Raw genomic sequence first — 12,459 nt, 5'->3', positions numbered from 1 at the left:
TCATAGAAAGCGGGAGACATGACTCCAAAGAGCAGAGGTGGTTGATAGGCCAGATACAGGAGTGTCAGGTCCCTGAGGCTTGGTGTAGGGAGGGCAGGGGGAGCACGTATCAGAGTCAGGGTGGGAGTCCCTCAGTTAGGTTTGGGGTGAATCCGGTGTAGGTCAAGGAGTGGACACACAGCTCCAGAATAAGGGGGGTGGCACAGAGAGTTGTGGGGCCAGGAAACTTTGTTTTGCTCTGGACCTCTTTGGGGGTCTGATGAGCTTAAGGACCTCTTCTCAGAATAAGGTACCTAAAATAAAAGACGTGGGATTATAGCAGGTAGACATTTCTGTCCACAAACACTTTGGAATTCAGAACTCCTGTAAAGATAATTCCAGCTTTCGGATGTGGCACTTCTTGAAGACTCCCTGCTTAGAAGCTGTCTAAATCCTCTAAACCTTGTGGGTATAGAAAGCTAAAGATATACCCAGAATTCTGAATGAGCCAGATCTCTAGATTCAGACAGTGATTTTGGATAAGGGCGTATCTTTAGGTGATTTGGAGTCCCTAAAACATAGAGAAGTTATGTAAATATTAGCATCACCACCCCCGTTTACTTATTTCATAAAGATATTGGCAGAATGAAAAGTACTTTGGAGACTTTATGTGCTGATCAAGTCCCTATAGAGTCCAAAAAAGAAAAAAAATCCACTGCGACCCAGGGGCAAGTAATCCTGGGTTATTGACTCATTACAGGACATTCTTGGTATGCTCCACATGCTTGCAAGGCAGCTGATGCACTTTCCTGTGGGGCTGGATCCACTCCCCTCACCCCCACATGAGCATATATGGGGTTTAATTTTACAAATACAGTTCAGATAATCACCAGTAACTCCTCTTGGACAAGGGGGAAGACAGGAAGAAGGCTGACAGCAGGCATGGCCCAGGGCAGATTTGTTGGGGCACATACACTAGAAAAAAGAGTTTTAGAGATTTTCCTTATCAGCCATTTATCAGAAATTGACTGAGCCTGCCTATGAAGTCATCATTAATATAGCAGAGGGGAAGTTGTACATCCAGTGATCCCATTTACTGTTCAATTGTGATTCTATATTTTTTCCCAGGTCACAGAAGTGCGTCTATAGGAGAAGAGCTTTTCTGCTCCTTCCTACTAGGAGCTTTTCTGCTCCTAGATATGAAATCATCATCCCAACTACATCCATTGTTGGAAGTACTATTTTGGATTGGCCCTGTGTAATGTGAAATGAAGAGAAAAAGTGTGTAGCTGAATCCCGATATGGAAATCCAGACTTAAAAACATTCTCTGATGGTTTGGCATCCGTGGGATAAATTGGTCATAGTTTTCAACAACTCAGATCAAAGCCAAATGCTGTTTGCATTCAGACAGTGATTCAGGGACCATGTCTTATTTGGTTTCTTTGAAAATAGAGCACAGACATTTTTTCATACCTTTGAGAGAAATCTTTTGGCTGCCAAATTTGTGCCTAGTAAGTGTTATTGTACCCTAATAAAAGTTTTACATCTTGTCTCAAGTGTCCTTTGCAGCCTTGCTCCACCATCCCCAAGCTGAGTGGCTGGTTGCAATGAAGGTCTCCTGATGGTAATGTGAAGAAGAAAAAAATAGGCCAACTGGTAAAGATAAAAAAGAAATGAGAGTAAATAAAACACATATGGAAGGTCTACTTTCAGAGTTAAAATGTATACGAGTGTGTATGCAAATCAGCCCTCCAAATAGAAAATCTAGGCGGGGCCCACCATAGGCATGATCATAAGTAGCCAAGTTTGCATTCTGTGGCCTTTCATTCCCCTGACCTGGGTATTTCTCCAGCACCTCCATCCCTGTTCTTTCTTAGGCTTCTTTTCCATCCTTCTGAACCCACTAGAGAACCAGAATTGCTCCTGTTTCAGGGCCCACTTCAGGACTCCTCCTCTTGCCTCGCATTTCACTTCTGCTCTCCCTACAGACTCCTGTGTCCAGTGTGCCTTTCCTCCTGAGGGCATTGCTCATCAGGGAGGAGCTCCAGGGGTAAGTGAGAATTCTTTATATGACCATTCTTTTTTTTTTTTTTTTTTTTTGAGAGAGAGAATGAACATGCACAAGCTGGGAGTAGGGGGTAGGGGGAGAGAGAGAATCCCAAGCAGACCTCTCGCTGAGCTCAGAGCCACCAGCGCAGAGCTCCATCTCATGACCTTGAGATCATGACCTGAGTGGAAACCAAGAGTCAGATGCTTAACTGAGCCACCCAGGTGCCCCTAAATGGCCGTTCTTAAATAAAAATTATTAATTCATAGCCAGTTCTTGATTTTGATGAACAGATTATGTTTTAAAGATTATTTTCTGACTTAATTTTGTTCACTTACCAGACTTTATCAAGTGTCTCTTACATAGAGCGCAGTGGCTTTGGTGTAGTGGGCGTCAGAGGAGAGCCCAGTTGTCAGTGGAGGGGGCAGAGGTCCTATACACAAAAGGTTAAAGAGCATGGCAAGATAGAGTAACAATTCAGAGATGAAGCAGGCTGGTTTTAACAAATGCTTATTTCATACACTGAATGTGGCAGACATTATTTTAAGGGCTTCCCAAATATTAACTCATTGAGTCTTCAAAGCTGTGGTCATTCCTGTTCTACAGATGGAGAGACAGCCACAGAGAATAACTCCCCCAGGGTTACTTGGCCAATTAGTGCGGAGTCAGTACTAAATCCCAGCAGTTTGGTTCCAGGGTCTGGGTCCTTAAAGCAGCTCGATGTGGCATCTCCAGCTTTAGGATGAGGACCAAGTGCAGGACACAAACAAGGGTTCTGATTTGTGGAAGGGTCCATTCCAGGTGAGCTAAAGAGGGCAGAGAGGGCTGTCTGACAGAGGTTCTTTACCCTGGCTACCCATTATAGTCACTGGGAAGTTTGAGAAAGTCCCAAAGACCAGATCTTATCCAGGCCGCTAAATCAGAATCTCAGGGGGGAGGCCTGGCCAGGTGTGTGAAGAGGGCCGCCAGGTAGAAGGCAGCCAGCATGAGAAGCCAGTAGGGGGATGAGGCTCCAGAACTAGAGCCTCTGAGTGGACAGGAGCTCAGGAAGACAGGAGGGCAGAGGGCAAGTTGGTCAGGTGTTTCTCTCCCACCACCAGTCTCCGGGTCTTCCTCCAGCCCCGCTGCTCCCTTCTTTCTCCTCTTTTCTGGCCTCATTGTCCTTCCTTATCTTTTGTTTTCTTTTCCTCCTCTCCTATCAACCCCTTTACCTTCTTCTTTCCTGGATCCTCCTGCTGTTCTCTTATTTCCTTCTCCTGCCCACTGCTTCCTTCCATTTCCTGGCCTTTTGGCCATTTCACTTGACATTGCCCCTCCTCCCAGCAGAAGGTGGGCAGAGGCAGAGTTGTGACTTTGGATGAATCTCGATGCTCATTGGCAATGCTCCTGAGGGAATTGGGGGAAGGCCTGGAACGTGTAGACCTGGCTCCCCAGTAGTGTAATTTGTGTTTGATACTAGTGAGGGCCATATTCCCTGGGGACCTAGGTTATGTGCACCTGGCTTTGAGGTTGAGAAATATGAGTTTGGAAGGTGTGTGAAAAACTGCCCTCAATATAGTGGCTTAAATAACCCAATTCACATCTCACAGTTCTGTAAGATAGAAGTCTGACATGGGTCTCACTAAGACTAAGGTCCAGTGTGAGCAGGGCTGCTTCCTTTTTGGAGATTCTAGGGAAGATTCTATTTCATTGTGTTTTTTCAACTTCTAGTGTTTTCCTATGTTCTCTGGCTCCTGGCCCCATCCTCCATCCTCAAAGCCAGTGACCTGGCACCTCTCTGGCCCTACCGTGGTTGCCAAATCACTTTCTCTGAAGCTCTTCTTCTGTCACCCTCTTCCACTTTTAAGGGCTCTTGTGATTGATTCCATTGGACCTACTTGGATAATCCAGAATAATCTCTCTCTCTCTTTCTTTCTTTCAATTTATTTATTTATTTACTTATTTATTTATTTACTTATTCTTTCATTCATTCATTTATTCATTCATTCATTCATGAGATTCAGAGACAGACAGAGACATAGGCAGAGGGAGAAGCAGGCTCCCTGCAGAGAGCCTAATGCGGGACTTGATCCCAGGACCCCAGGATCACAACCTAAGCCAAAGGCAGACACTCAACCACTGAGCCACCCAGGTGGCCCCAGAATCATCTTTCTATTTTAAGGTCATTTTTTTTTTTACCAACTTTAATTCCATCTGCACCTTAATTACCTTTAGCCACTTAACATATTCACAGATTCCAGGGATGAGGATATGGGCATTCCTAGGGGGAAGGAGGACATTATTCTCTCTGTAACAGCCTCACAGAGGAGGAGAAGTACACAATAAGGATCATTCCATATGGACAGAAGGGCATATGCAGAGGTTTGGGGACTCTGAAGAGTATTCAAGGTAGGTTTGAGGAACCATAGCAATGTAGTATCACTTGGTGGTGTCCTGCAACTGGTTATGACATATACCATTTATACAATAAATTTTATTCATAAATTTTACATCTAATAGTTTTAATCACATATCTGATCAAAATGTCTTCCAATAAGCAGTACTCTGTGGGGGCAGTAGAGTGTTGTGGCTGAGAGCATGTGCCCTGGAGCCATAGTTAGGTTCTAGTCCTACTTCTATCACTTATTAGATAGATATCTGTAAGGACTGAATGAGATCAAGAATCTCAACTACCTTGCCTCAGCTGCTGGCACACAATAAATCCCTAATAAATGTGAGCTTTTCTGATTGCCATAACTAAGCTGTGTCTTAAGCTTATGGCTTATAACTTGCCACTCACATTTTCTCCTTCATGTCCACTTCTTGCTGGAAGAAAAATGAAAGCAGTGGCAGGCAGAACATTTCTGACCTAGGCAGCAGCTGAGATAGCATCATTATTATTGAGCTCAGACTGTCTGACTGCTGGTCCCTAAATTCAATCTAGAATCTAAGGACTCTCTGCTCCTGCTGCTTACGCCAAAAGCCTCAAATGGTATCTATAGCTGAGTTTTAAATGACATTTGGTTACAAGACAGAAGACAGAAAAGCATGGGGATGAGGGAGGCAGTGTCCAGGCTGAACTGGGACTTTCTCAGGTAGGATTAATAACAGAAGTGAGTGGGCCTGAGCAGTGACTTCTGTACAAATCTTTTTTTTTTTATTTCTGAATGTCAGTCGGAAAATCTTGACTCTGTTTTATCCAGGAGTGAGATAAATTCCACTTTCAGTAGGAATTTGGAAATGCATATACTTCTATTAGGTGCTGTGTTCCAGGGCTATATTTGTTAACCAGTAACTGAGAACATGTATAAATGGCCTGGATTTTCAGGACAGTTGTCTGACAACCAAATGGATAAGCTACTGTATCTGACCCCCAGAGGTTGACCAGCTGGTCTGAAAGGGGGCATTGTGTAATTACTGCGGAAGCAAAATGTCTCTTGTTTAATGTAATACTGATCAGATGATAGGAGGATCTCAAAAAGAATGTGAACCATAACTTTTTTTTTTTTAAGTAACCAGGCTAAAATGATGTCACAGAAACTAAGTATCTATATTGGATGGTGAGCCCCTTTAAGTTTTTAAATTTTTATTTATTTATTTATTTATTTATTTATTTATTTATTTATTTATTTATTTATTTATGATAGAGAGAGAGAGAGAGAGAGAGAGGCAGAGACACAGGCAGAGGGAGAAGCAGGCTCCATGCATCAGGAGTCCGACGTGGGATTCGATCCCGGGTCTCCAGGATCGCGCCCTGGGCCAAAGGCAGGCGCCAAACCGCTCCGCCACCCAGGGATCCCCCCTTTAAGTTTTTAAGTATTGCTTTTCTTTGTACCCTCCATGGTATGCTGAATGCCTTAGGTACTTTTATAAGTTGTTGTCAGCTATTTGTTTAAAAAAAATAAAAGAGATCTACTGGCTCCCGCAAATGAAATGGTCCAGAGATTGGATGGCGATCACGTGTGGTTCCGTTAGGACTCTGGGCCTGTTTTCTGCTGTCTTCTCCACCTTGCTCTCCATAAAGTTATACCTTCCTTGGAAGGCTGAGAGGAAGACAGCTTCATTTCTGTCTCTTCATAACACACAGAAGAGGCTCTTTAGAGAGAGGAGAAGCCATTTTTAAAAGCTACCAAAACTTTCCTCTTATGAGAACATCTCATTGGACCAAAATGGGTCCTCTACCCATCATCAAACTAGTCCCTGTAGCCAGAGCTCTCCTCTTTACATTATATTGGTCCAAATTGGGTCATATGCCCATCACTGAACCAATCTCTCTGGCCAAAGGAAGCCCCTGGTTGTGCATATGTGCCGGCCAGTTTTGCAATTCCCAGTCAATCCTTGCAATAACTCAGGTAGCAGCCCTGAGGTCCTCAGTGGTTCAGGAAACCAGCCAGAGGTCTTCCAGAAAGTGGCGGAGTTAGGATTTCTAGGCTTTCTGATTCTAGAGTCACCCTCCTTCCAATGTACTATCCTGCTTGAGTGAATAAAAAAATAGATATCTGGTGGAAGTAGGGCTCCCTGCATGGAAAGAAGAGGGAGATTAATACCATATAATATTATTATTAACCATATAATAATGGTTAATGTGGGAAATGTTTCTCTTTGAAGCCTGACCATTTCCCCAGGAGCTGTATAACGCTGGAAAGATAACCTACTTTTCTCTGCCTTTGTTTCCTCATTTATAAAATAGAACTTGTCACATCATTGGGATGTCGTGGAAATTAAGGGAAGTAATGCAGACAGTGAACTTGGAACACCATTCCAGCCTGAGGGGAGTCAGTGCTTTACCTAGGGCAGGTCTCCTTTGGGGACTGTTGGTCATTTGTCTGATGGACAATAAAATGGTACTCCTCCATTCTCTACAGGGTCAAAAGGGGGATAGAGGGATCCCTGGGTGGCGCAGCGGTTTGGTGCCTGCCTTTGGCCCAGGGCGCGATCCCGGAGACCCAGGATCAAGTCCCACATCAGGCTCCCGGTGCATGGAGCCTGCTTCTCCCTCTGCCTGTGTCTCTGCCTCTCTCTCTCTCTCTCTGTGACTATCATAAAAAAAGGGGGATATAAATGTTTATGGATCTGAAAACCGCCTGAACTTCAGCATCACGGGGCCTAAGAATTTGTAGACAATCTCCAAGTACATTAAAACCCCCTTGCAGGCAGGTCTGTTTAGAACTTGAGGTGAGTGGGGAGGAGTCTGAAGAGCCACTGGATCACTTTTTTTTTTTCCAGAGCTTAATTCTGTCCACAACTTACTCATTGTTCTTGCTTATTCTGAAGCTGTCCTAATGCTGTCTTGCCTCCTTTACTTTCTCTTGTTTTTTATTATTTATTTTTTAAAAAGATTTTTACTTCTGTATTTGAGGGAGAGCTCACATATGTGAGGGAGGGGCAAGCAGACTCCTCACTGAGCATGGGGCTCGATCTCAGGACCCCAAGATCATGACCTGACCTGAAATCAAGAGTCTGATGCTCAACCAACTGAGCCACTCAGGCACCCCAGCTTCCTCTTGTTTTGAAGAAATTCATCTTCCTTTCTGTGCCCTTGGTCCATATTTTCCCTCTTTTTTTCTCCCCATAATTTAGTGCATATGTTTTCCTGTTGTTCAGGGTGTGATGCAGATGACCTGGTGTGGTGTGGCACGAGGGAGGACTGGGGTGTCATATGGGGGAGGATCATTGGGGCAGCAGAGGAGGAGGAGGCTCACCCTCCTGATGGTAAGCATTGCTGAGACAGTTTTCTTCCCCAAGAAGGAAGAACTTTCGGTTTACAACGATGAGCCTTGGGTCACAGAAAGAGAGTGACAGGTGTTTAGACCCTTTTGGAGTATTGGAATGATTACATAGATGTGCAAAGACAGTCATTAGTGCCATTCATCAACTCTCAAAGTGGGAAAAAATGTTCTTTCACTTCTTCATTAATTCATCCACTCACTTAGCATTAAGTACTTACTAGTGCCCAGCTGTATTGCTAGACCATGAAAGGCTGATGAACTGTAAATTCTACCAATGAGAAGGCACTGAGAGAAGGGAACTTAATGGATAGGTAGCATTATGATGAGGTAATTAATTTTATATTAGGTGGCATATAGAAGTAGCCAGTAGGGATGTTAAGTGGTAAAAAAAAAATGTAGGAGACTGGCTGCCTGTGGAATATTGTGTATGTCTATGAACTTATTTATTTTTTTTATTTTGGTAAACTCTGTGGATACACATTAATAGTATGTCAAGAAATGTCCTGTTACCGTTGTAGAACACAAGATGCATCTCAATCGGGTCTGTATAAAATAGGAAGAAAAATTTTACCAATTAAAATAGATGAGGCATTGCATGGAGTAAAATACTTCAGTATTGGTCAGTTGCATATTGAGTGATACATTTTAGACTCTGATTCACAGTTTCAATCTGAGAAAGGAAAATAGGTATGATGCTATGAATGTAATGAGTGTAAATAATACTTTTTAAAAATTGCATCACTGCTGTGATGAGTAGTGAAGCAGGAGAGTCTGGGCTGACTGCACTTGTGGCAAAATTAGTAGAAAGATAAACTCTAACGTTTTATGAGGGTATTAAGCACTGATAACATTCCACTATTTGTACTATTCGCTTAAGAAGGTAAAATGGAAATTTTCCATCTGACACATTTATTTCCCCTCTTTAAGTTGGCAAACACTGACTTTTTCCAGTGCATTTCTCCATAACTGGACTCTTGCCAGCTCCCATGTGGTTTTGTGTGTGTGTGTGTGTGTGTGTGTGTGTGTGAATAGCTAGGCATACTATCCCTGGTGCTGTTAGTTCAACTTGTCTGCTTTTGGGGGTTAAAGCTTGTTTCTCTCTATATACATTTTACAGAAGTAGGAATCTGATCATAGTTCTTTGCAAGTTTGTAAAGGTTTGCTGGTGGATCCCTCAGATTGACACAAACAACAGTTCTCCTGTAGGGTTGCACCTAAGATGTTCCATCCCAGAGTCCGTTGTGTTCTGCTGATGTTGCTGTATGAGACTGTGCATATTCCTATTTTGTACTATTGCTTGGTGTGAGCAGATACACAGGATCTATGCCTTTTGTGCCTTTTTTTTTCTTTTGTGCCTTTCTGACACTCCTTATTCCACCTGTAATGACTTTCTTGGCTTATCAATTCTATACTCCTTCTTTGAAGTCCAGCTGAAACAGCCAAGCTACTGCATGGGATGTATAGTAGGAAATGATTTTTGCCTCCTCCACACTCACCTGTGCTTATCTGACATTGATCACAAGGTGCTTGCACTTTATACACCTGCAGTGTACTTTGTACAAATTCAGAGAACATGTGGTATTATTTTAGTTTACAAGGACTTGGGGCTTCAAGACTGACAAACCTAGCTCTGCCCCTCACTCTCTATAACTTTTTACTGGGCTTCAGCTTCCTGGCTTCCATGTAGGAGACTACCAATGGCCATTTGGAAATTGCTTGGATAAGGTTCCGTATTGCAGAGCCATCATTTCTTAAGGGTTTGCTGTATCTCTGGCACTGGGCAAATTGCTTTATGTGACATCTTCCCTTGCACAATGCCTGCAAGTGTTAATTCCTTTACTCCCTGTCCTGGGACAGAGTGGGTACTCACTGAATATTTCTCTAGTGAATGAGAACTGGACTTGAGCTGGCAGCAGGGTTTTGTCTGCTGAGTTGGCTGCCCTGAGTCAGAGGCTGAGATACACACAACTGATGGCTCCAGAGAGGGAAGAGAGCAACTAGACTGCAGTTCCCACCTCTGGCTGAAAGGCTGCCAGGGTGTGATTCCTAAGCATGATGGAGAGCTTACAGGGAAGGAAGAGTGTCATTTCTGAACTACACTATTTCCTTTCCCACCATTTCTTACTCTCCCCTCCTCCATCCCTGCTGACCAATTCAGTCTAGAAGAGGTACAGATCTCATTCTGAGTCACTCCAGGATTTTATTAGGAATGCTGCATCTTTACTATATCCCATGGAACATAAGGACATTGCTGATCTACATTCCTGCCCTCCCCCCCAAAAAAAAAGTCAAGTGAAGTACTGTACGTATTTAGTCGTAAAGTATAGGAATGTTAGAGGCTCATGAAAATCCCACCTAAATAAAAAATGACTTTCCTGCCGTAGGTCTCTTCTAAGTGAAGAGAATTTTGGGGATCTCCAGGTTAATGACTCATAGCTTTCCCAGTGTTTTATTTTCCATGAGCCACTGATTAAAGTAGGGTGTAGCACAATATTTTTCTCTTCCAGCTAAGCTGTTCCTATCAAGTAGGAAGCTTCAGAAGCTTCTTCAAGCCCCTAGGATATCATTTCATGCATGAAAACTATTGTATTTAAGATGATATTCAAGAGATGGTAGATTGGTTTTTTTGCAGCTTCCACCCACGCTTGTCTTGTTCCTGGGGAGCCCTATGTACAGCACAAGAGTCTGGATGAAGAGAATTTCCCAAAGCGCATTAAAGGGTCAGTGTTCCCATCTTGCTCTGTTCCTGAAGGCTGGAGTTAATGAGGAAGAGTTTTTCTGTGAATGTCAGGCATGTTGCAATAACTAGCCACAATGGAATAGTCATAGCAACTTCTACCACTTGGTTTCTTTGTTTTTGTGATGTTGCTGCATGCTTCATTTTATGAGCCTTTTCTTGTGTGTGGTTGAGCCCATCTATTGCCATCTTGGGCTTGGATACTTGTATTTAAAAGGAGATGAAGAACACAGAGAGAAACTGGAAAATTGACAGAATGACATATCCTAAGCACTTATAAATTTATTTCCCTCTCTCTACTTCTGCTGTCAGATATTCTGATGATTAATATTCTGATGAGTTTGTGTCTTTAGCAGAGGGGAAAAATGCCTTCCTTAAAGGGAGTCTTGAAAAGCAGATCATAACAAGACATAAGGATTGTGAATATGGGCTTTTTTGTATGATGTCAATATCTTGGATACAGACCCACTCTAGTAACATTCTTTCTGAAATAAGATAAATGAAAATTATCAATAATCATTTTGGTTTGGCTTTTTGGGGCGGGGCAAGTCATTTGTGTACTTGAGGGCTTCTGTCTTGCTCATAGGAATGCTCATTTATATTTTAGTGGAAGCCCTAGAATAAAATATAAGGATTGGTGGAATTCATTTTTTTCCTTAGAAGGAGACAGTGAGAGGGAAAGAGAATCTTAAGCAGGCTCCACACGGAGCGTGGAGATGTAGCTGGGCTAGATCGCAAGACCCTGAGATCATGACCTGTGCCAAAATCAAGAGTCAGATGCTTAACTGACTGAGCCACCCAGGCGCACCCAGAATTCTGAATGTCACCACAGAAAGGCCTAACTGGAGGGGATTTGTGTTTTATATATGTTGATTCCCAAGATGCACTAGTAGTTGGCCTTCTGGGGGCAGTCTCTTCAGGGCTCTGACCAAGCCAAGTAGAAGGGCTGGGGTCACAGCTTAGGTGAGGATGTTGAAAGAATTTTTAAAGATTTTATTTATTTATTCATGAAACACACAGAGAGAGGCAGAGACATAGGCAGAGGGAGAAGCAGGCTCCCTATGGGGAGCCTGTTGTGGGACTGGGATCAGGGGATCACTCCTTGAGCTGATGAAGGCAGATGCTCAACCACTGTGCCACACAAGCATCTCAGGAGGTTGAATTCTTAAGGAGCAAGTATTACTGAATAGATGCTATACATGCAGGGAGTGTGCCTCCCTTCCTAACAGCCTGTTTTTAGAATTTTATATTCAGGTAACATTTCCATTTCTTCCCTGCTTATACTTAGAAGAGATGCCAGAGGCATCCTCTGTGCTTCACCTAGCCATTTTCAAAGTTATGTTCATCTAATCCTAAGTATCAGAAAGACACTTTTGCCATTTACCATTTTTTAAAAAAGTTTTTCTCTCTGTATTTTACTATTGGGTATTTGTTTTCACTTGTTCTCTACTATTTGACATCAGACCCTGTCAAAACTCTGACACTTTTTCACGTTAAAAAGGCCAATTCAACAAATAAGGCCCAAGAAGAAGGCAGTGTCTCTCTGCTGTTACTCTGTTCTGGAGTTCCTAAACTCCCTGGCACACGGGAAGGAGTGCGTGCGTGAACGCGTGGAGAGGGAGACAGGAGCGCGGCCATCGAATTGGTCAGCCTGGTGACCGGCGAGCCCGCCCCCACCCTCTTCCCCCTCCCCCTCCCCCTCCGGCGCTCACACTCAGGAAGCAGCTGGCTACAGGCCGGCCCTCGCGGCCGAACACACATCCACACTCCTCGCGGGGCCGCCTTCTCCCTCCCTCCCTCTCCTCTCCTCTCCCCCTCCCACCTCCCTCCCCTCGCAGCCGCGTCCACACTGCGCCGCCCCAGCAGCCCAGAGCGCGGCGCGCAAGGGCACCAGCGCCAGGGCCGATACCGTTGCCCCTCCCCGCACGCCCGCCCTCCCGCCCGCCCGCCCGCAGCGGTCCAGGCTCGCACCAGCGCTCCCGCAACG

The 12,459-nt window shown here is 44.0% G+C and overlaps 1 protein-coding gene across 7 annotated transcripts in view; it reads left to right on the top strand.

The window, feature by feature from the left end:
• Nucleotides 1-12,459, top strand: part of GLIS3 (GLIS family zinc finger 3) — a 621,575-nt gene that overhangs the window by 150,661 nt on the left and 458,455 nt on the right. The gene's annotated exons all lie outside the window — the stretch shown is intronic.

Source organism: Nyctereutes procyonoides, unplaced genomic scaffold (assembly GCF_905146905.1).
Source record: "Nyctereutes procyonoides isolate TBG_1078 unplaced genomic scaffold, NYPRO_anot_genome, whole genome shotgun sequence".
Classification (NCBI taxonomy): domain Eukaryota; kingdom Metazoa; phylum Chordata; class Mammalia; order Carnivora; family Canidae; genus Nyctereutes; species Nyctereutes procyonoides.
The sequence above is the reverse complement of the archived record's forward strand: the minus strand, read 5'-3'. Positions and strand labels throughout refer to the sequence as shown.